Consider the following 22,515-nt stretch of genomic DNA (forward strand, 5'->3'; position numbering starts at 1 on the left):
AATCGTGCCCATGGTGCCAGGACCAGGCCGTTGAAGCTCGTGAGTCGCCACTCGCAAGATTTGCGGCACTCGAAACGCCTCACGAGATGTAACGAAATCTCGCAAGACGTTGTGATTTGTATCTCGCCCTCTTTGGGCGTGATCCAGATCTGCATATCCAAATGAGTCATTAGGCTCATTTACATATGCATTTGCAGGATTCTCCCGGTGCCCGAGACATACCGGCCATACCTGGGAAACCTTGCCAGGGCTTTGATAAATACTGGTTTCCACAAACATGGACCAGTTGGAATGGCACCTGTGGGGGTCCCCCAGGCTATTAGACACCTCCGGTGGTTGGGGACAGGGCAGGGTGGCACCCTGGCATTCTCTTTGGCACCTGCGCAACTTGGCACTGTCAGCTTGGCACCCTAGCAGTGCTACCTGGCACACTGTCTGGGTGCCAGGGAGCCTTAGCCAGGTGGAAATTGCCAGGTAGGCTTGCCAGCAGGAGATGACTCAAGTGCAGCCTAGGCGGAGAGAAACTCCCCGAGCTCAAAAAAGCGGCAAAGTGCCATCGAACAGTAGGGTGTTTCTCGGCGTTGCAGACACCAAGAAACACCCCGTTAAGCATGCCCAACATCAGACATAATTTTTTTTCCATTGAACCGCACCCATGGGGACCGCCTCTGAGACACCTTTTGGTCTGCACATATTATTTCTCTTCTCTTTGCTGGTTTTCCCGTGGCATTTTTTACATAACATAAGAACATAAGAACTAGGAGCAGGAGTAGGCATTCTGGCCCTCGAAACTGCTCCACCATTCGATACGATCATGGCTGATCTCATCTCGGCCTCATCTCCGCCTTCCAGCCCGTTCCCCATAACCCTTCACCCCATTACTAATTAAAAACCTATCCATCTCCTCCGTAAATTTGTTTAGTGTCCCGGCGTCCACTGCACTCTGGGGTAGAGAATTCCACAGGTTCATGAACCTTTGAGTGAAGTAATTCTTCCTCATTTCTGTTCTAAATCTGCCACCCCTTAGCCTAAAACTATGGCCCCTTGTTCTAGAACGTTCAACAAGAGGAAACATCTGCGTTACGCCTACCCTGTCAGTCCCCTTTAGCATCTTGTATACCTCAACTAGATCTCTACTCATTCTTCCAAACTCCATAATAAAGCTGTATTTATACTGGTAAGGCAAAAGCTAACTACTGCGGATAGTGAATATTTAAATAACAACAGAAAATGCTGGAAAAACTCAAGCCGGGTCAGGCAGCACCTGTCTAATGAGAAACAGAGTAAAAATAACAGGAATGGGTGAGTTGTCTTGTGAGGAAAAGTTGGAGAGGTTGCTTGTAGTCACTAGAGTTTCGAAGAATAAGTGGCGAATTGGTCAAAACCTTTAAGATCCTGAGGGGTATTGACAGGGAGGATTTGGAGAGAATGTTTCCGCTTGTCAGCGAACCTAGAACCATTTAACAATAAGGGGTCACACATTTAAGACACAGATGAGGAGAAATGTTTTCTCTCAGTAATGTGTGGGTACTCTTCCTCAAAAGGCAGTGGAAACAGAGTCTTTGAATAATTTTAAGGCAGAGCGAGATAGATTCTTGATTAACAAGGGGGTGAAACGTTATCGGGGGAGGGGGTGGGGGGTGGCAGGAATGTGGGGTTGAGGTTACAATCAGATCAGCCATGATCTTATTGAATGGCCTCCATCCACTCCTAATTTGTATATAGCAGACTTTGATGTCATTGCAAAGAGGGGTGTCCAATTACATTGTTCACAGTAGGCTATGGGGGGCATGAAAAGGAGAGTGCGTTTGCTTTTATTATTGTCTGCGATGCAACGCTATGATGGTACCATTGTCATAATAATAAAGGTTTTTGTGTTTATTTGTGGCGAAATTTATTTCTATTACATTCGTTCATTATTTACCCCCCCCCCCCCCCCCCCCCCCCCCCCCGCCACATCCAATTTGGATCCTCAGATATGGCCTTCCAGCTGAAAACATTTGCATTGTTTTACACTCCTTCGATAGCCGATGTACCATCGACAGGTACAAGCACATATCCCATCACAAGCAATCTGTTTTGTAATTTGAAATTTATTTTTGCCACGTTCAATCCAATTAGTCCCATATTACGACAACAGTGCCCACAATTCCATAAAGTATATAATTTTCTACGAGCTGTTTTGGGACATCTTGGAGACTGTAAAAGGTGCTGCATAAATGTAAGTTTTTATTGCCAACATGGTTAATCGAATTAAGGGGTCTCAGCACTGCCTTGTGCTTAGACATTATTATTGGCTGTAGTTCCGTTTTGCATCCAAGTATACATTCGGATAGCACTAGTTGTTCTTTCAGACTTGTACATCAAATCATGTGACTGATCTATTGGTACATAAAACAGTCTGCTGATCTTATTACCCACAATTTATCATGTTATCATTTCAATGTTGTCTTCCCAAAGCTCCCTGTCTTAGATGCAAACCTTTTCATGTCTGCCTCTGGACATGAGGTCCCTGTGGCCTTTATGAAGAGAGGGGAATTCAAAGCACTAACAATTTCCGCACATCAGTTTTTGTTACTTTGCAAAGTTGAGTGGACGGCCCATTAAATACAAGAGTCAAAATCTGGTAAATGTGTTACTTGTTGTCCAACAATAACACAAATAGTCACTACTGGTGTCTCTCTCCCACAGCCATCAAACTATTGACCAAAACAAGTTTTGAGTGGAGGAGAGATTTGGCAAACATCTATCCAAAACCAATATATCATTCGAAGTGTAAAGCTCCCCTACCATCTGCAATCCCTGTTCTGAATTCACCTTTTCAAGCGAGGCCAATCCATATTATAACTCAACAGAAACGTACAATACCATTATGTTTTTCATTTGCCTTTCAATAGGAGGTGGTTCCCTATATCTGGAGAACATTTTCAACATCAATTGCCTGTCAAACATCCATGAGAACTGTTATTCTGTCCACACCTAATTCCTGAAGTTTGCTCTGATTTACCTTTCCTTTTTGACCTTTACTTCCCGTGGATCGAACACAGACAAGCCATTAAAATGTACAGAACTGTTCAAGATCTCCAATATTTATTATTTGCAGCTATCCATGTAACTTAGAAACAAAAAGAGAACAAAGAACAGTACAGCACAAGAACATGCCCTTCGGCCCTCCAAGTCTGCGCGAATCACGTGGCCTGTCTAGACCAACCGCTCGTATCCTATATCCCGTCTGTTCATGTGCCTATCCAGATAAGTCTTAAAGGTCGCTAACGTATCTGCCTCAACCACCTCACTCGGCAGTGCATTCCAGGCCACCACCACCCTCTGTGTAAAAAACTTCCCCCGCACATCTCCACTGAACCTTTCCCCCCTCACCTTGAACTTGTGCCCCCTTGTAATTGTGATTTCCGCCCTGGGAAAAAGCCTCCAACTGTTCATCCCCTCTATACCCCTAATAATTTTATAAACTTCTATCAGGTCGCCCCCTCATCCTCCTTCTCTCCAGGGAGAACAATCCCAGTTTATTCAACCTCTCCTCATAGCTAATACCCTCCATATCAGGCAACATCCTGGTAAACCTTTTCTGTACTCTCTCCAAAGCCTCCACATCCTTCTGGTATTGCGGTAACTAGAATTGGACACAGTATTCCAAATGTGGCCTAACCAACGTTCTATATTATTAACATAATTTTCGAGCTTTCATACTCGATACCCCGTCCTATGAAGGCAAGCATGCCATATGCTTTCTTTATCATCAATTTCACCTGTGCTGCCACTTTTAAGGATCTGTGGTCCTGCACGCCCAGATCTCTCTGAGTCTCTACGCTCCTGATGGTTCTGCCATTCATTTTATAGCTCCCATCTGAATTGGATCTACTAAAATGCATCACCTCGCATTTGTCCGGGTTAAATTCCACCTGCCATTTCTCTTGCCCAATTTTGCAACCTATCTATATCCTTTCGTATTCTCTGACAATCTTCATCACTATCCGCAACTCCTGCAATCTTAGTATCATCCGCAAACTTGCTAATCAGACCCACTACGTTTTCTTCCAAGTCATTTATATGTATTACAAAGAGCAGAGGTCCCAGTACTGATCCCTGCGGAACACTACTAGTTACAGACCTCCATTTGGGAAAACACCCTTCCACTGCTACCCTCTGTCTTCGATGGCCAAGCCAGTTCTGGAACCATCCAGCTAGTTAATCCCTGACCCCATGTGATCTAATCTTTTGCACCAGTCTGCCATGAGGGACCTTATCAAGTGCTTTACTAAAGTCCATATGTAGACAACGGCCTTGGTGACCAGAGAACTCTCAGTTTTGTGTTGAATTGTACCTGGTTCAACAATCCTTGAGCTAGGGAGATTCGTTTAATCTTGCTAAAACCACTGACGTAACTAGAATGCAGGAGACCAGTAACATCCCCATTCTTCAGTGCTATGGCTTGTTCAGGAAGAAGATAGAGCATAAATAAAGCGAGTGAGCTCACCTTAAAAGCTCATGCCATTTTTGGTTCTTTTGCTCATCATCTTCAATCTGTGTCCTCTGGTTCTGGAACCTTCTATCGACCTACTTTGTGTAGAAAGTGGGTGACTTTGAACACACCTGTCAAAAGTCCCTTCAACCTTCTCTTCTGACGGAAGTCCCTTGTTCCTTTTCGTCAATCCTTTCTGCACCCTCTCTGAAGCCATCTCATCCTTCCTGAAGTGTGGTGCGGAGAATTGGGCACAAAACCGCCACTGTGTTTTAGAAAGATTGACCTGTAACACCCCTCATCGACTCTCCATATTACCTCATCAAAAATCTCCATCAATTGAGTCAAACATGATTTTTCTTGAATAAACCTGTGATAATTTTCCTTAACTAATCCACCTGTGTCCCAGTGACTGTTACTTTTGTCACAAATTATCATTTCTAGAAGTTATTTTTAAATCCTTGTGCTCTTGCAATCATTGCACCAGTATCTTTTTACATACAATACTTTCCTATTACCTCGAGTAATACCTTCTCCTTTTTTTCATTAACATTTGTCACTGTTTTCATCCCCCTCTCTTTTGTATCCCCAAGAGCTGTTCGCAAACACTTTTCAACTCTATGTTTTTAAGGGTATGCTATATGTTGTGATATAAACAGCACTGGAGGTGGTGAAAAGATAATTTCCTGCTGCTCATTGTATAGTTCGGGGGGTTGTCTATCTCACAATGATTGCTGTTCTACATTTGGTGTGATTAGGTAAAGCACAACAATTATAGTCAGCAATGCTCATAACTGCAGCCTATTTGTACTTTGTTTAACTTCACTTCTACCATAAAATACAGATGCTGGATTCGACGGTTATGTCCGCAGGATCCGTCTGGTCTTATGACCAGAAAGTCTGCGCCACCCCCGCACCGATGCTCTGCCCGGTGGCGGGCTCGCAGCCGCGCCGCGAAAGCCCACGGCTTTACCTGCAGATACGGCCGCAGAATGGCCGGGTCCGTGGCCGCACAAGCGCACGTCGGCGGCTGTGCCGTACAACATGGCGCCAGCCGCGCGCGGACCCGGCCTGGCAAAAGCTGCCTCCCTGTACCGAGCCTCGCCACACCCGGACCACCCCCCCCAGCAGTCACCCCAGCCCCCGCCGAAGCCCCCCCCTGCCAGCGGAATGGCTCACCCCCCGACTGTGGCGGCGCTGGACACAGTCACAGCCGCCAAGCGTGGTTCCCGAACGTTGTGAGGACACGTGTCCCATGCTGTCGGCCCATCGGGGGCGGAGCACCGGGGGAGTTCTCAGGTGACGTCCTGAGGCCGTGCTGAAGGCATTCGGCGTACTCCTTGAGCATGCCATTTTTGAGGGGGCGCGATTCCAGCGTAAAAATTGATTCTCCGGCCGATTGCCAAGTGTGATTTGGCCGTCGGCAATCGGAGAATCCAGCCCAGAAACTCCTTAAGCTGTCAGTAGGGATGTGACAATGTTGTAATTTCGTTGGATAACATTGAGTCCAACTTGTCCATAATGTAACCTATTGAACATGCAAATGAACAAATAAATCTCAATGGGTGTCAGAGTGAAACACAGAAGGAAATAAACAGGCACCAAGCCAGTGCCAAAGAATTTGGAGGGGGGATGAAAGTTTATCAATAGAAGGAAGTTTTAAAAAGTCTTTTCAAAGTGGGGAGGGAAGTCAATTGGTTGAGTTATTTTAGACGGGAACTCCAGAGAGTCGGATTGAGGTGACTAACGGTTTTATTACTAATAGTGGGCCTGAAAGAGGGGCAAAGGCTCAGCGAGTGGTTGAGATTTGAAATGCACTGCATGAGAGGATGGTGGATGTATATTCAATCACGGCTTTCAAAACGGAATTGGAGAAGCATCTGAAGACAAAACAAAATTGCAGGTTCGCGGAGACTGAGCAAGGAAATAGAATCAGCTCCAAACTGACGGTGATCTGGGTAAGGTGTGTATGTGGGGGGATGAATAGTCAATTAAATTGAATGTAGACAACGGCTAAGTACAGCACATTGGATGGACAAACAAACAACAGGCTCATGGCAGGAATGGTTCTGAAACAGCCACGGCTAAAGTGGGGCGTGAAATCAGAGCCTATGCCAACCATGTCCATTTAATGCAAAAGTCAACATTCACAAAGTTCAATACGAATGTTGAACTACGCAGAAAAATGTCGGAGGAGGTCATGCGTGTAACGCTGGTCAGATCATCCCCTGCGTTCTGAGCATAAGTAAGAAACAGAAGCATGCGATTCCATTCAATAAGACCCTGGTTCGTCTGTGATCTCAATTCCATTTTCCCGCCTGAATCCCATATCCCTTGATTCACCCGGTCCCCAAAACGTGTCGCCGGTTACCAAGACACAAGAGGACATAGCCCAACAATGGAAGGCAAGTCCAGCTGATTCCTCACAGAGATATACAAAATATTAACGGCATCTAAAAGCTGAATCCAAAATATTATTCAGCTGCATTGTGGCAGTAGAGATAACATAGGTTCAACCCAGCAGAAGTGAACTTTCCGAATGGCATCAGGAAGTTCTTCTCTAGTTAGATTGGCCAACACATGAAATGGACGTTCAGAGGTAATGGCGGTGTTAAATCCAGATTAATACTGCGAGGGGGAGGCTGTCACATGCTTTGGGATGAATGAACTAATATAACCAGTAAGCATTTCCTCACCCACAACTCATAAGATCGGCCAATAAAATTACAATGAAACAGCAAATTAGAAAATTTGGCTTGCCAGAATAAAATAATAGTGAAGGGGTTGAGTTTAGAAATCTGTCGTTTTCCCAGCATTCCCCAAGTTTAGTAGATAACGAGCTGATTGGTGTTTTCTTACTGCTGGCCATATCTAATTTATTTTAAATAAGCTGATGCCAATTTGAAAACCTTGGCCTATTTTTATTCTTTCGTGGGATGGGAGTGTTGCAGCCTAGGCCAGCATTTATTGCCCATCTCTAATTTCCCTCGGGAAGGTGGCGGAGAACCGCTTTCCTTGAACCACCGCAGTTCATGTGGCGTAGGTACACCCACAGTGCTGTTAGGGAGGGAGTTCCAGGATTAAGACCCAGTGGTCGTGAAGGAACGGCGATATCCTTCCCCGTCGGGGTGGTGTGTGACTTGGGGGTGAAAATCCAGATGGTGGTATTCCTTTGTGATGCACTATCAATTACCACAAAGACGAGAGTAGTGGAATAGTCGAGGCTTTATTGAGCAAAGATGTTGTGCCTCCTGTAGCTGCCACCAGAATGGCTGCAGCATTGGCGAGCACACACATTTATACGCCACCTACTGGGCGGAGCCGGCAGGCAGGGATTTACCCTTGTACCTCTAGTATATGTGTCTTAGCGTAATACATATAATACTGCTAGTGGTGACTACCACACCTTGCATCTGCTGCCCCTGTTCTTCTCGACGGAATAATGTTACCTGCTCATTAGAATATCATTGGGAAAGGATCTTCAAAGGTAAACTGGCAAAGTGTGGATCTCGCTAAAGGGAAATAACTTTTTTAATGGATAGTCTGAACAGATGGAAAATAACGTGTAATGTTGAACTCAAACAAATAACACTGTGGGAGTGACCCTGCTGATTTATAGAATCAGCATACAGGCTGTCTGCTATTGTTGTCTGAATTGCAATTTATTGCAGGCTTTGCTTTCATTGACCAATTTGATCACATCAGGGAGAGTGACACCTCTCCTCTTGCACCCGAAACAGAGCCTATGCCAACCATGTCCATTCAATGCTCAGCCCCGCAAAGTGCTCTGGGACGTTTGACCACATTGGGCGGCACGGTAGCACAGTGATTAGCACTATTGCTTCACAGCTCCAGGGTCCCAGGTTCGATTCCCGGCTTGGACCTCTGTCTGTGCAGAGTCTGCACGTTCTCCTCGTGTCTGCGCGTGTTTCCTCCGGGTGCTAAGGTGTGCAGGGTAGGTGGATTGGCCATGCTAAATTGCCCTTAGTGTCCAAAACGTTAGGTGGGCTCACATGGGATATGGGGATAGGGTAGAGGTGTGGGCTTAAGTAGGGTGCTCTGTTCAAGGGCCGGAGCAGACTCGATGGGCCGAATGGCCTCCTTCTGCACTGTTGATTCTATGATTCTATAATTATATCAATGCAAGTTGTTGTTGTACGCCTCTACACATTAGCAAGTGAGCCACCAGGAGCTCACGTGGTCTTGTTTTTGTATTCACGAAGCAAGAATTGTAAAAGTGACGGTCACACGATTCATTTTGCTGAGTGCTCGGTTGGTGCGGAGAAACAATTTTCTGCCTGGTTCCGTGGGCTTGTTATCCTGCCGCACCAGAATGTTTTGGTGATGCATCTAAAAAAATTGCCACGTCACCCTGGACAAAGATTTCCCAATATGAAAGGAGCATCTTGGTGTATGTGAAACGTTTGCCCGTCAAAGATTAACACAAAGAAAAACAAGCAGCACGGCTTTTTTTTGGTGAGCTGGCCGTTGTGTTTTGACAGGGTGCCTGGTCGAGCGTGGAGAACTGTGTGTGAACACTCTAACCTGCCTTGTTTATATTCTATCGCAGCGCAAACCGTGGTCAACGTGCGAGTTCAGAGTTTCCCTCTTCACGAGAGTGAAACATAAACCCGTCGTCGCCTTAAAGGGCCCACCACCACCCTGCGGGGTGGTGGGTAGTATACTTACCTCTGACTCAGAAGGTTGTGGGTTCAAGCATCGTCCCTGGGGCACTCCGCGGAGTGCAGTGCTGAGGGAGCGCTGCACCGTCAGAGGTGCTGTGTCCCGGACGACACTGAGGTCTCGTCTGCTCTCCGATGGACGTAGAAGATGCCATCTTAAAGAAAAGCAGGGGAGCTCGCCTGGCAAATATTTATCCTTTAACCACCGCCTAAAAGCAGATTATCGCATTGTCTCATTGCTGTTTTATGGGAGCTTTCTGTGCACAGTTTGCTGCCATGCTTCCCACATTACAACAGTGACTGCATGTAAACTTACGGCGGGATCTTCCGGGCCTTCCCGTCGGCAGGATCCTATGGTGCTATCGAAGACAATCCCCTCCACGCCCCTCCCCCCCATAGTTTCCCTGGCGACGGGCTGGGCGAGCCATGCAAACTGCCATTGACTTCGGCGGGATTGGAAGATTCCACCGGTGGCCAATGGCAAGCAATGTCCGCTGTGGGAAAACCTGGCGGGGAGGGGGGGGGGGCGCTGGGGAGGGGGCTGCTGGGGAGGGGATGGCGAAGCAGGGGGGAGGGGTGCGGGGGCTTGACAACTCCAGCTTTAGTTGATTGTCTGACATTCTGAGGTTATGAGAGATGCTACATAAATACAAGTTTCCTTTTTCTTTCCTGAGCACCTGACCTTCACAAATAAACATTTTTCATCTCCGGATTGTTGCACCGGATTTCCAGGAAGCTGTAGAAACTGCAAAGCCCAATTGGTGACGGCCTCTCTGTACCTGGGTTGATTATGTGATATCCACCCATAAAACCATCAAACAACATCAACCAATGTTGATCACTTATCTCCCTCTGCAGTTCACTCCAAGGCCGGTGTAACCCCCATGGGGTGACCCCCCCCCCCCACCCCCGGGGTGACCCCCCCCCCCCGTTTGCTGCTGCTGACCTCCTCACTCAACGTTCCGCGAGAAAGTCAAGGAACGGTTGCCACCGCCTGGAGAACCCCAGCAAGGACCCTCTCAAGGCAAACTTTATCCTCTCCAAACTTAGAAACCCAGCCATGGCACTAACCCAAGTCTCCACACTTGGGGGCTTCGCGTCCCTCCACATTAACAAGATCCGTCTCCGGGCTACCAAGGAGGCAAAGGCCAGGACTCCGGCCTCTTTCGACTCCTGCACTCCCGGATCTTTTGACACCCCAAATATCGCTATCCCCAGACTCGGGTTTACCTTGGACATAGCCTTTGCAAAGTCTTGCCAAAATTCTTTAAGCGCCAGGCATGCCCAAAACATATGGACATGGTTTGCTGGGATCCCTGAGCACCTCACACACCTGTCCTCCACCCCAAAGAACTTGCTCATTCTTGCCGCTGTCATATGCGCCCGGTGCACCACCTTAAACTGAATCAGGCTAAGCCTGGCACAAGATGAGGAGGAATTGACCCTGTCCAGGCATCCGCCCACAGGCCCTCATCCAGCTCCTCCCCCAGCCAGCTCTCCCTCCGCCGAGGCCTCCTCCGCCTCCTGCAGCTCCTGGTATATATCTGATACCTTTCCATCTCCTACCCACATGCCCGAGACCACCCTGTCCTGTATCCTGCGGGTAGGTAGCAGCGGAAATTCCACCACCTGCTTCTTCAACAAAGCGCGGACTGACAGGTACCTAAAGGTATTCCCCGGGGGGCAAACTGAATTTCTCCTCCAGCGCCTTCAGGCTGGAGAAAGTCCCATCTATAAACAAGTCCCCCATCCTTTTGATACCCGCTCTGTGCCAGCTTAGAAACCCTCCGCCTAGTCTACCCGGGACAAACCTGTGGTTGTTTCGTATCGGGGTCTAGACTGAGGCCCCTAACTTCCCCCCGTGCCTTCTCCACTGACCCCAGATCCTCAGTGTCGCCATCACCACCGGGCGCGTGGTGTACCGTGCCGGCGAGAGCGGCAGCGGTGCCGTTATCAGTGCCCCCAAGCTAGTGTCCCTGCAAGACGCCGCCTCCAGTCGCTTCCACGCCGCTCCCCCCTCTACTACCCATTTCCGAATCAGGGATATGTTCTTTCTGCTAATCTTTAAAGCCAGTGAATTTACCCGGTCTGGGTGCGCTGTGGTGAATTTGGTATACACCCTGTTAGCCAGCAGTATTTCAATCGGGATAAACACAAGGCGACACAATCAGGGATTGGTGGTTGTCAAGGAGACAATGAATGCAGTCACAAGTGGCTCCGAGGAAAAGATGGCAGCCAACAGAGGGCAGTTAGACAAGGTGTTGTGGGGAGCAGGCGGGAAAGAAAACCAATAGCAGATCTTGGAGGATAGGACCATTTTCCAGCCAGATGATTTTTAAAAAAATCATTTATGGGATGCAGGCGTCGCTGACCAGGCCAACATTTATTGCTCACACGTAGTAGCCCTTGAGAAGGTGGTGGTCAGCTGCCTTCTTGAACCACTGTAGTCCCTGGTGAGTAGGTGCACCTACAGTGCTGTTAGGGAGGGAGTTCCAGGATTTTGACCCAGCGACAGTGACACCTCTCCTGGTTTGGGCCTATCTGCAAACTGAGCTGTATTGCGATCAAGTTTTGAACTTCAAATCATTTATCTACGAACTAGAAAGCAGTAGTGGCCCCAACACGACTCCTGCAAATGCCAATAAGATAGGTGTGTGGGTGCAGATCCATGAGGTAGAAGGGTGAGCTGCATTGATAATCGTGGGTACGTGGATGTGGAGATTTGTAAGAAAGCATGGAATGAGAGGGAGAGGTTGCTGGCACGGTAGTGAGGCACCTGAGAGTGCCGCACAGATAGGGTTAGGGTGGATTGCTAGACCAGAGAAGAAAGAGTTAAGGATGCAAGAGGCCATGAAGGGGGTTTGGTAATGGTCCAGCCAACACAAGCGAGAGAGTGTTTTTGAGTGCAAGAGCCACAGACATCATCATGCCCGTTAACCTGTACAGTGGCACTGTTTTGCTCTTTCTTTGCTGTTTGCACTATCAGCTCCCTAATTAATGCAAGTCTGTGTGTGCCTTGCATCCACATTACAGATCAAAGTTGTCGTCTTTTTGAACATTGTTGGTGTTCTGTACCCTCATGTACTGTAGGAAGGAAGCTGATTCTGCAGAAAGCCATTCAGCTTGGGCCCAGATTCTACAACAACATTGTCAAGCGTTCCTCACACCAGAGCAAGAATACCTGTAGCGCAGTTAAAGTTTAAAATTAAGTAGGTTAGGTCAGAACATTCTGACATTGCAGCTATAGTAGTTGGAGAAGTTCAATTGTAAAGGGGCTGCTACCCGAGAAGGGGGTGTTAATGAGCATCCGTACACACCCTCATGCTCCTGTTTAAATTGCATTTTCTGTTCCCTCTGTGCTTCTCCCGGGAGAAGCCACTAGATCCTGGAGAATGAATGGTGTCAGGCTGTTTGACTGCAAGTGCCACCACAGTAGATGTTGATGAATGTTGGCCAAAGATAGAATAAACATATGTATTGATGCACGATCAATTGCACAAAGACTAAAGTTGGGTACAACTGTGGCTTTATTACAGTCAGATGTGTGGCCGCCTGCTGCAGCTGGCGAAATGGCAGGGCACTGGAGGTCATGCATATTTATACAGTTCTCCGTGGGCAGAGCTACCGGCGAACCTGTAGTGCAGGTCCTACCTTACATCTCCTATTACAGTGGTTCACCACATTTCCATTGGGACACTGGAGAGGTGATAAGAAGATAGCAATCAGAAAAGAAGTGTTGCATTTTAAAACCTCTTCTCCTACCCTAGCACAGAGACGCTGTGGCCATTCATAATATCTGCACCATGAATCCAGCACCCATTCTGCGGTCAAGGAAAAGAAAAATTCCTTTCACTACTCAGAGATCCAGAATAAATTCACTCCTTTCCTCACCCCCACCCTCCTTCGGCTGACTTTCCAGAGTCCAGGATGAATTCATTCCCCAACAAAATAATAAGGAAACACATTCTACCCAAGCGACTTTGGGTCAAGTGTGAATTCATTCGCACTGAGGCCGAGGATAAATTCACTCACCGTATCGGGCAAGGGGGGGGGGGGGGGGGGGCATAGGAGGGAAGGCCCCTATCTATACTCCTTGGAATTAGACAAGAATATCAATAAATCAGTCAAATATGACAGGGGGTGAGAACTCCCTGGGTGGACAAAAATGAAAACATCAAAAGAAACTTAACTAATTAAACTAGAATATCATTACCGGGTGGGGTCTCAATTAACTAGCCAATCACTACCCTCCACCTGGATGTACTTAGTTTCAATTGATCCAATTAGCATCAGGGGTAAAGAAATTAGCTCCACTGTCCCTGGTAGACAATAAATAGAAAAATAGAAACTAGGAGCAGAAATATCATAGATTATCATAGAATTTACAGTGCAGAAGGAGGCCATTCGGCCCATCGAGTCTGCACCAGCTCTTGGAAAGAGCACCCCACCCAAGGTCAATACCTCCACCCTCTCCCCATAACCCAGTAACCCCACCCAACACTAAGGGCAATTTTGGACACTAAGGGCAATTTATCATGGCCAATACACCTAACCTGCACATCTTTGGATTGTGGGAGGAAACCGGAGCACCCGGAGGAAACCCACGCACACACGGGGAGAACGTGCAGACTCCGCACAGACAGTGACCCAAGCCGGAATCGATCCTGGGACCCTGGAGCTGTGAAGCAATTGTGCTATCCACAACGCTACCGTGCTGCTCATTTGGAGGGCCATTCGGCCCTTCGAGCCTGCTCTGTCATTCGTCAGATCATGGCTGATCATCCAACTCAGTAGCCAGATTCCACCTTCACTCCATATCCTTTGATCACTTTTGCCCAAAGAGCTATATCCAACTCCTTATCGAAGCACAGAATAATGATTGGCCAATAAATAAAAATATGCTTAGATGGGCTTTTTGGTTGTCATGGAACAGTTTGGGCCAAAGGGTCTGCCTCCGTGTCGTAGATTCTATGATTTTGCGATATGATTCTATGTGGAAGAAAACAGCGACCTTGGAATCCATAGAATCCCTACAGTGCTGAAGGAGGCCAACAGACCCATCTAGCCTGCACTGACCATCTGAAACAGCTCTCCACCTAGGCCCACTCTCCCGCCCTTTCTCTGCAACCCCATCTTACTTACATATCTTTGGACCTTAAGGGGCCTTAATTGAGCATGGTTAATCCACCTAACCTGCACATTTATCTAACCTCCACCTAACCTGCCACCCCTTTGAAATGTGTTTGCTAAGACTTGTGCTTAGAACTCCATATGCAGCATGGAAGTCAAATGAAGAGGTGCTTGAAATTGAAAGGACAAAAATAACTCTTAAAAAGAGAAATCCAGGAAACAAAATGTCAGTATTTTGGCCATTTGATCAGAGCTGAAAGGCTACAGAGATCTGAGGGCAAAGTGGAGGGCAGCAGAAAGAGGGTTGTCCTAGGAGTAGTTCGGTGACGGACACAGAAGTTGCAGATGAGTTACAGCGGATGTGTGAGGATGGCACAAGAGAGGGGAGTGTGACACACCATGACAACAGGTCTCCTGGTAGGAGTAGCCACAAGCAGGACAAGAGGAGGCCTAGAAGACAGGAAAAACCCACTCCACTATCCATAACGCCGAGGAAAAATTCACTCCACTGATCAGGCCAAGCACTTTTAGTTTGCGAATGTGTTTTGCTGCATTCACTTCTGAATCTTTAATGAGTCCAGGGGTGGACTGGTTCAATTGACTCGACTAGTATCAGCAAATTAGTTAAAATGTTCTGCATAGTGTATAAGTGAAATTAAGCTAACATTGCCAGTGGCCCTCGATATCAAGCACGTAATGATGTAACCAAAATGCTTACTTTTTCAAATTAAATTATTTTCAACAAATAATATTCACTAAAGACATCTCATCTGAGCAAAGAATAACGATGTCCATTGCTGTACAATTTTTGGAAATGCGGGCGTGTGTGGAACAATTGAAATAGCTAGAAGTGTAAGAGGATGGAAAATCTTCAACTCCATTTCAAAGTTGAAACCTCATAATATTTGTCTTAATTGGCATTTTGCTAAATCGTCCAAGTAAAAGTGTGTACGTGAGCAATGGAGAGCAGTGCCTTTATATAAAGGTTCCAGAATTCCCATTGGTACCTTTTTTAAAAAATGTATTTTATTACAAACATGTATCAAAACAGGTTGCAGCGAACAATCACCCCGGGAAACATGCTTCCCTACAATCAACTATACAGTCTGTACAAATTTTTCCTCATTTTCACCCCCCTCCCCGCGACGAACAGCTCCTCAAACACGGTCACAAACGTCCCCCACCTTTCCTCAAAACCCCCTGAAGAGGCCCTTAACTCATACTTTATGCACTCTAACCGCAGGAAGTCGTACAGGTCACCCAACCAAGCCGCTACCCCCGGTGGCGATGCCAACCGCCACTCTTGCAAAATCCGCCGCCGTGCAATCAGAGAGGTGAAGGCCACAACATCGGCCTTCCTCCTCTCCATGAGCTCCGGCTTCTCTGAGACCCCAAATATCGCCACCAAAGGGTCCGGGTCCACTCCCTCCTCCACTATCCTGGCTAAGACCGCGAACACTCCCGGCCAGAATCTTCCCAATTTTTCACAACCCCAAAACATGTGCGCGTGATTCGCTGGCCCCCGCCCACACCTCTCACACTCATCTGCTAACCTCTGAAAGAACCCACTCATTCTCGCCCGAGTCATATGCACCCTGTGCACCTCCTTAAACTGTCTCAGGCTCATCCTTGCACATGAGGAGGTCCCGTTTACCCTTCGCAGTGCCTCACTCCATACTCCCCAATTAATCTCCATTCCCAACTTCGCTTCCCATTTTGCCTTGATGTTCACCACCCGCTCGCCTCCCTGCTCCCCCAGCCACTTGTATATATCCCTAATTCTTCCCTCCACTTCCACATCCGGGAGCAGCAGTCGCTGCAGCAGGGTGTAACCCGGCAACCTAGGGAACCTTTCCCGCAAAGTCCCTAACCTCCAGATACCTGAACTCACTACCCCTCGGCAACTCTACCCTCTCCCTTAGCTCCTCCAGACTGGCAAACCCTTCCTCCAAATACAGATCCCTCATCTTGACCAGCCCCACTTCCCTCCACCTCCTGTATACACTATCCTGTTAGGTGGATTGGCCATGATAAATTGCCCTTAGTGTCCAAAATTGCCCTTAGTGTTGGGTGGGGCTACTGGGTTATGGGGATAGGGTGTAGGTGTTGAACATGGATAGGGTGCTCTTTCCAAGAGCCGGTGCATACTCGATGGGCCGAATGGCTTCCTTCTGCACTGTAAATTCTATGATAAATTCTATGATCCCTCCCAGTTCAAACCCATGATTCTCGCACAGCGGCGGTAGCACCAACATCCCTTCCACCCTAAAATGCCTCCTCAACTGATTCCATGGGCGGGATTCTCCGCAATCGGCCCGATGTCCGCTGACCGGCGCCAAAAACGGCGCGAATCAGTCCAGCATTGCACCGCCCCAAAGGTGCGGAATTCTCCGCATCTTGAGGGGCCGAGCCCTCACCTGGAGGGGCTAGGCCCGCGCTGGACTGATTTCCGCCCCGCCAGCTGTCGGGAAAGGCCTTTGGTGCCCTGCCAGCAGGTGCGGGAAGACTTTGACGTGGGGCGCATGCGCGGGAGCGTCAGCAGCTGCTCACGGCATCAGTATTTACCAAAGAGAAGGAATTGGTAGATGTTGAGTCTGGAGAAGGGTGTGTAGATAGCCTGGGTCACATTGAGATCCAAAAAGACGAGGTGTTGGGCGTCTTAAAAAATATTAAGGTAGATAAGTCCCCAGGGCCTGATGGGATCTACCCCAGAATACTGAAGGAGGCTGGAGAGGAAACTGCTGAGGCCTTGACAGAAATCTTTGGATCCTCGCTGTCTTCAGGGGATGTCCCGGAGGACTGGAGAATAGCCAATGTTGTTCCTCTGTTTAAGAAGGGTAGCAAGGATAATCCAGGGAACTACAGGCCGCTGAGCCTTACTTCAGTGGTACGGAAATTACTGGAGAGAATTCTTCGAGACAGGATCTACTCCCATTTGGAAGCAAATGGACGTATTAGTGAGAGGCAGCATGGTTTTGTGAAGGGGAGGTCGTGTCTCATTAACTTGATAGAGTTTTTCGAGTAGGTCACAAAGATGATTGATGCAGGTAGGGCAGTGGATGTTGTCTATATGGACTTCAGTAAGGCCTTTGACAAGGTCCCTCATGGTAGACTAGTACAAAAGGTGAAGTCACATGGGATCAGGGGTGAGCTGGCAAGGTGGATACAGAACTGGCTAGGTCATATAAGGCAGAGAGTAGCAATGGAAGGATGCTTTTCTAATTGGAGGGCTGTGACCAGTGGTGTTCCGCAGGGATCAGTGTTGGGACCTTTGCAGTTTGTAGTATATATAAATGATTTGGAGGAAAATGTAACTGGTCTGATTAGTAAGTTTGCAGACGACACAAAGGTTGGTGGAATTGCGGATAGCGATGAGGACTGTCAGAGGATACAGCAGGATTTAGATTGTTTGGAGGCTTGGGCGGAGAGATGGCAGATGGAGTTTAATCCGGACAAATGAGAGGTAATGCATTTTGGAAGATCTAATGCAGGTAGGGAATATACAGTGAATGGTAGAACCCTCAAGAGTATTGAAAGTCAGAGAGATCTAGGAGTATAGGTCCACAGGTCACTGAAAGGGGCAACACAGGTGGAGAAGGTAGTCAAGAAGGCATACGACATGCTTGCCTTCATTGGCCGGGGCATTGAGTATAAGAATTGGCAAGTCATGTTGCAGCTGTATAGAACCTTAGTTAGGCCACACTTAGTGTTCAATTCTGGTCACCACACTACCAGAAGGATGTGGAGGCTTTAGAGAGGGTGCAGAAGAGATTTACCAGAATGTTGCCTGGTATGGAGGGCATTAGCTATGAGGAGCGGTTGAATAAACTCAGTTTGTTCTCACTGGAACGACGGAGGTTGAGGGGCAACCTGATAGAGGTCTACAAAATTATGGGCCTAGACAGAGTGGATAGTCAGAGGCTTTTCCCCAGGGTAGAGGGGTCAATTACTAGGGGGCATAGGTTTAAGGTGAGAGGGGCAAGGTTTAGAGCAGATGTACAAGGCAAGTTTTTTTACACAGAGGGTAGTGGGTGCCTGGAACTCGCTACCGGAGGAGGTGGTGGAAGCAGGGACGATAGTGACATTTAAGGGGCATCTTGACAAATACATGAATAGGATGGGAATAGAGGGATACGGACCCAGGAAGTGTAGAAGATTGTAGTTTAGTCGGGCAGCATGGTCGGCATGGGCTTGGAGGGCTGAAGGGCCTGTTCCTGTGCTGTACAGTTCTTTGTTCTTTGTTCTTTATCCCCGCGCATGCGCAGTGGAGGGGGTCTCTTCCGCCTCCGCCATAATGGAGAACTAAAGTATCTCTCACATCTACTTTATTTTGTGCAAACAGATTCCCAGGCCTCTTGTAACCTTTCTGCTCTGGAAGAATCGGTAATTTTTTTTGTTTGTTCAGTGTGAGAGGCTGTAGCCGCCCATCCATTGCTTTGAGGGGCCTGTTCCTCAAATCCCGGCTCCAATCTAGTCCTACGCGCCTGACCCTTGGGCACTCGGAGCAGGGCACGGGGAGAGGCATCACAGACTATCTTCTCGTGAGTCTCACCCAGGTGGCTCGGTATAGGTTCAGGATGGATGCGGCCTAAGGAATGCTGCTCTGGAATCTATTCCGCAGCCTTACCCAGGTGGCAATGGAGAAGGAGCACGCTGCACCTGCTGTTATGCTCGAGATCGTCTCTCCCCATGGACTGGCATGGACAACCAGAGAAATATTATCAAGTAATTTTACAAGTTTCCTTCTTACTGTTAAGAATTTAAATAGTATATACAGTGCAGAAACAGGCCATCTGCTTCACCAAACTTCTGTCAATGTTCATGCTCCCCTCAAGCCTTTCCCCATCCTTCATCGAACTATCTCTATTCCTTTCATTCTTGCACGTTTACCTAGCCTCCCTTCAGGTGTTTCTTTCATTTGTATTAGCTGTGTGGATTCAGAGGGTATAGGGCACATTTACCTGTCTCTAATTGACACTGGGACAATCTAAGGCACAGGAGATGGCAGGAGGTTAGGAGCAGCCTAGAATTGCACTCGGTTATTCCTCTCAATGTTCTGCCTTCCCTCCCACCCAGTAGGCAGATGGGGCGATGCAACAGTGGAGGTTGGGAACCGTCTCTGCCAGCTGGCTGCCATTGCAACACCAGATGCTCGGCCACCAGGTTCCTGCATAACTCAATTAGTAGGATGAATCTGAAAGTTGCCACGAAATAAAGAACACATTTTGTGTCAGCGCACCGTGCCGCGAAATGTCAACCTTCAGAGGGAGCGTTCTGACATCAAATGACCTGTGAATGAGATTGGCATTGTAGTTATTTCCCGCCATGTTCTGTCAAGCAAAGTTGCAGTACTCAAATCCAAACTATCTACTCTGGTCACGGGAATCATAAGCTTACGACCAATCTAAGACGGCAATTAGGAATATAGAATCCCTACATGTCAGCAGATGGCCACTCGGCCCATCGATTCTGCATCGGCCCTCTGAAAGAGCACCCCTACCTAGGCCCACTCCCCCAACCCTATCCCCGTAACCCCACCTAACTTGCACATCCCTGGACAACTTAGCGTGGCCAATCCACCTAACCTGCACATCTTCGGACTGTGGGAGGAAGCCGGAGCGCCCGGAGGAATCCCGCGCAGACACGGGGGAAAGTGCACACTCCACACAGTTACCCGTGGGCAGAATTGAACCCGGGTCCCTGGCGCTGTGAGGCATCAGTGCTAACCACCATGCCACCCTTTTTAAAGAAATCTCAAGTTCACACATGGAGTAGCCTGTTTATGATTTCAGCAATGTCTAGCTTGGTTGTGTCATCATCGTCTTCTCTATCGGTGCCTACGGGCACATGAGGCAGACAGAGCACAGCTTCATGTTTGTTCCCATTGCTTGGAATTTCATGGGACAGGTCACTAGCCCGTCGGAACTCAACCCCTTTGGCCACATTATAAACATACGTCCTTTGGCCGTCAAGATCTGGGGTGGGGCTCAAACCTGGGGCAAATGTTATGTAGGCGAAAGAACAGTTTACAGAAAACCATTGACATCAAAAACCAGATGAATGACTAGTTAAACAAAAAAACAAAACATAAACACTACACCAAAGCAGAAATCGACAAACTAGAAACACGAAGGTCAGTCAGAAATGTAAGTTAATGAGCGGGATTTTCCACACCTGCCTACGGCATGATTTGCAGGGTCTTCCAGTCCCACTGCTGTCAATGGGGTTTCCCATTGTTCACACCATGTTATGCTGGTTAGCGAGTGATAATTATTGCATGTTTATAATTAATAGATATAAAATGATGTGATACAACATTCCAACCACCAAACTTGTGTTAGAGATACAAGACAATATTGAAATACAAAGATGAAAAATAATCATTTATTTAATGCTCAGTATTTATACGGTTAGCTCAGTTGGTTGGACTGCTGGTTTGTGATGTGGATTCAATTCCCGTACCGGCTGAGGTTATCCACAAAGGCCCCGCCTTCTCAACTTTGCCCTTTACCTGAGGTGTGGTGACCCCTAAATCACCACCTGTCAGCTCTCCCCCCATCAAAAAAGGGAGAGCAGCCTCGAGAACTATGGCGACTTTAATTTATGTTTGGAGTCACAATATATAAAGACCAAAAAAAAGACAGATCAACACTTTAAAAGGGAGCTTGTATTTAACTTAACAGCCAAGGGGCAGCACGGTGGCTCAGTAGTTAGCACTGCTGCCTCATGGCGCCGAGGTCCCAGGTTCGATACCGGCTCTGGGTCACTGTCCGTGTGGAGTTTGCACATTCTCCCCATGTCTGTGTGGGTCTCACCCGCTCAAACCAAAAATGTGCAGGGTAGGTGGATAGGCCACGCTAAATTGCCTCTTAATTGGAAAAAATGAATTGGGCACTCTAAGTTTATATTTAAAAAACTTAACAACCATCGGGTTTGCTGCTTTCTTGACAATATAATCATTGAAGAAATGATGGGTTATAATTTTCATAGCTGTTCTTATAAACCATTTGTCACAAAAAATCAAACGATCTGCTAACTTTCGTGAGAATCTTACATTTCAAGATGCTCAATTAGGCAAGAAAGCCAGTTATTTCCTGATCTTCTTCGCCTGACCTCTTCTCAAGCCCAACGGCCAGGGACTTACTAACACCTGCCACTCTACAGCAGCCTCGCTCAGCATTGAGCCCCTTTCTGACCTCACAATATGTGCCTATTTAGTCCACAACCCAACAGGGAACATCTCAACAGTGACTTTAACGGAACAGGTTAGGGAGTGCCATGGGGATTGGTTAACGCATTAACAAAATTAATTTCTGAATTTTGACTTACTCTCTGAATGTTTCCAAGTGCCTTTATTAATTAGAGATCCCTGGCCTGTAATCTTGGAGTTTTAGTCAAGTGTTTACTTATTGATTACCACTTTAAATTCAGCTATGAGTGACCACATAAGTCTGGCACACATCAGTTTTTTTTTTCAATTAGAGTACCCAATTCATTTTTTTTCCAATTAAGGGGCAATTTAGCGTGGCCAATCCACCTACCCTGCACATCTTTTGGGTTTGTGCGGGCGAAACCCACACAAGCACGGGGAGAATGTGCAAACTCCACACGGACAGTGACCCAGAGCCGGGATCGAACCCGGGACCTCGGCGCCGTGAGGCTGCAGGGCTAACCCACTGCGCCACCGTGCTGCCCTGGCACACATCAGTTCTACTCTCTCCCTCAATACTGTTTTGTTTAATCCTTCACCTGGGACTGCAGCAGGTGGTAAGGAAACCAACAAGAGGGAAGAACGTACTTGACCTCATCCTCACCAACCTGCCTGCCGTAGGTGTCCAGGACAAGTGAGCAGAAGCGACCACTGCACAGTTCCTGTGGAGACAAAGTCCCATCTTCACATTGAGGATACCCTCCATTGTGTTGTGTGGCACTACCACTGTCTAAAAGAGATAGAATTTGAACTGATCTAACAACTCAAAGCTAGGCATCCATGAGGCGCTGTGGGCCATCAGCAGCAGCAGAATTGTACTCAACCACAATCTGTAACCTCATGGCCAGGCATATCCTCCACTCCACCATTACCATCAAACCAGAAGATCAACCTTGGTTCACTGAAGAATGCAGGAGGGCATGCCAGGAGCAACATCAGGCATACATAAAAATGAGGTGTCAACCTGTTAAAGCTACGACACAAGGCTACATGCATGCAACACAGAACATCAT

Source organism: Scyliorhinus torazame, chromosome 12 (assembly GCF_047496885.1).
Source record: "Scyliorhinus torazame isolate Kashiwa2021f chromosome 12, sScyTor2.1, whole genome shotgun sequence".
Lineage (NCBI taxonomy): Eukaryota > Metazoa > Chordata > Chondrichthyes > Carcharhiniformes > Scyliorhinidae > Scyliorhinus > Scyliorhinus torazame.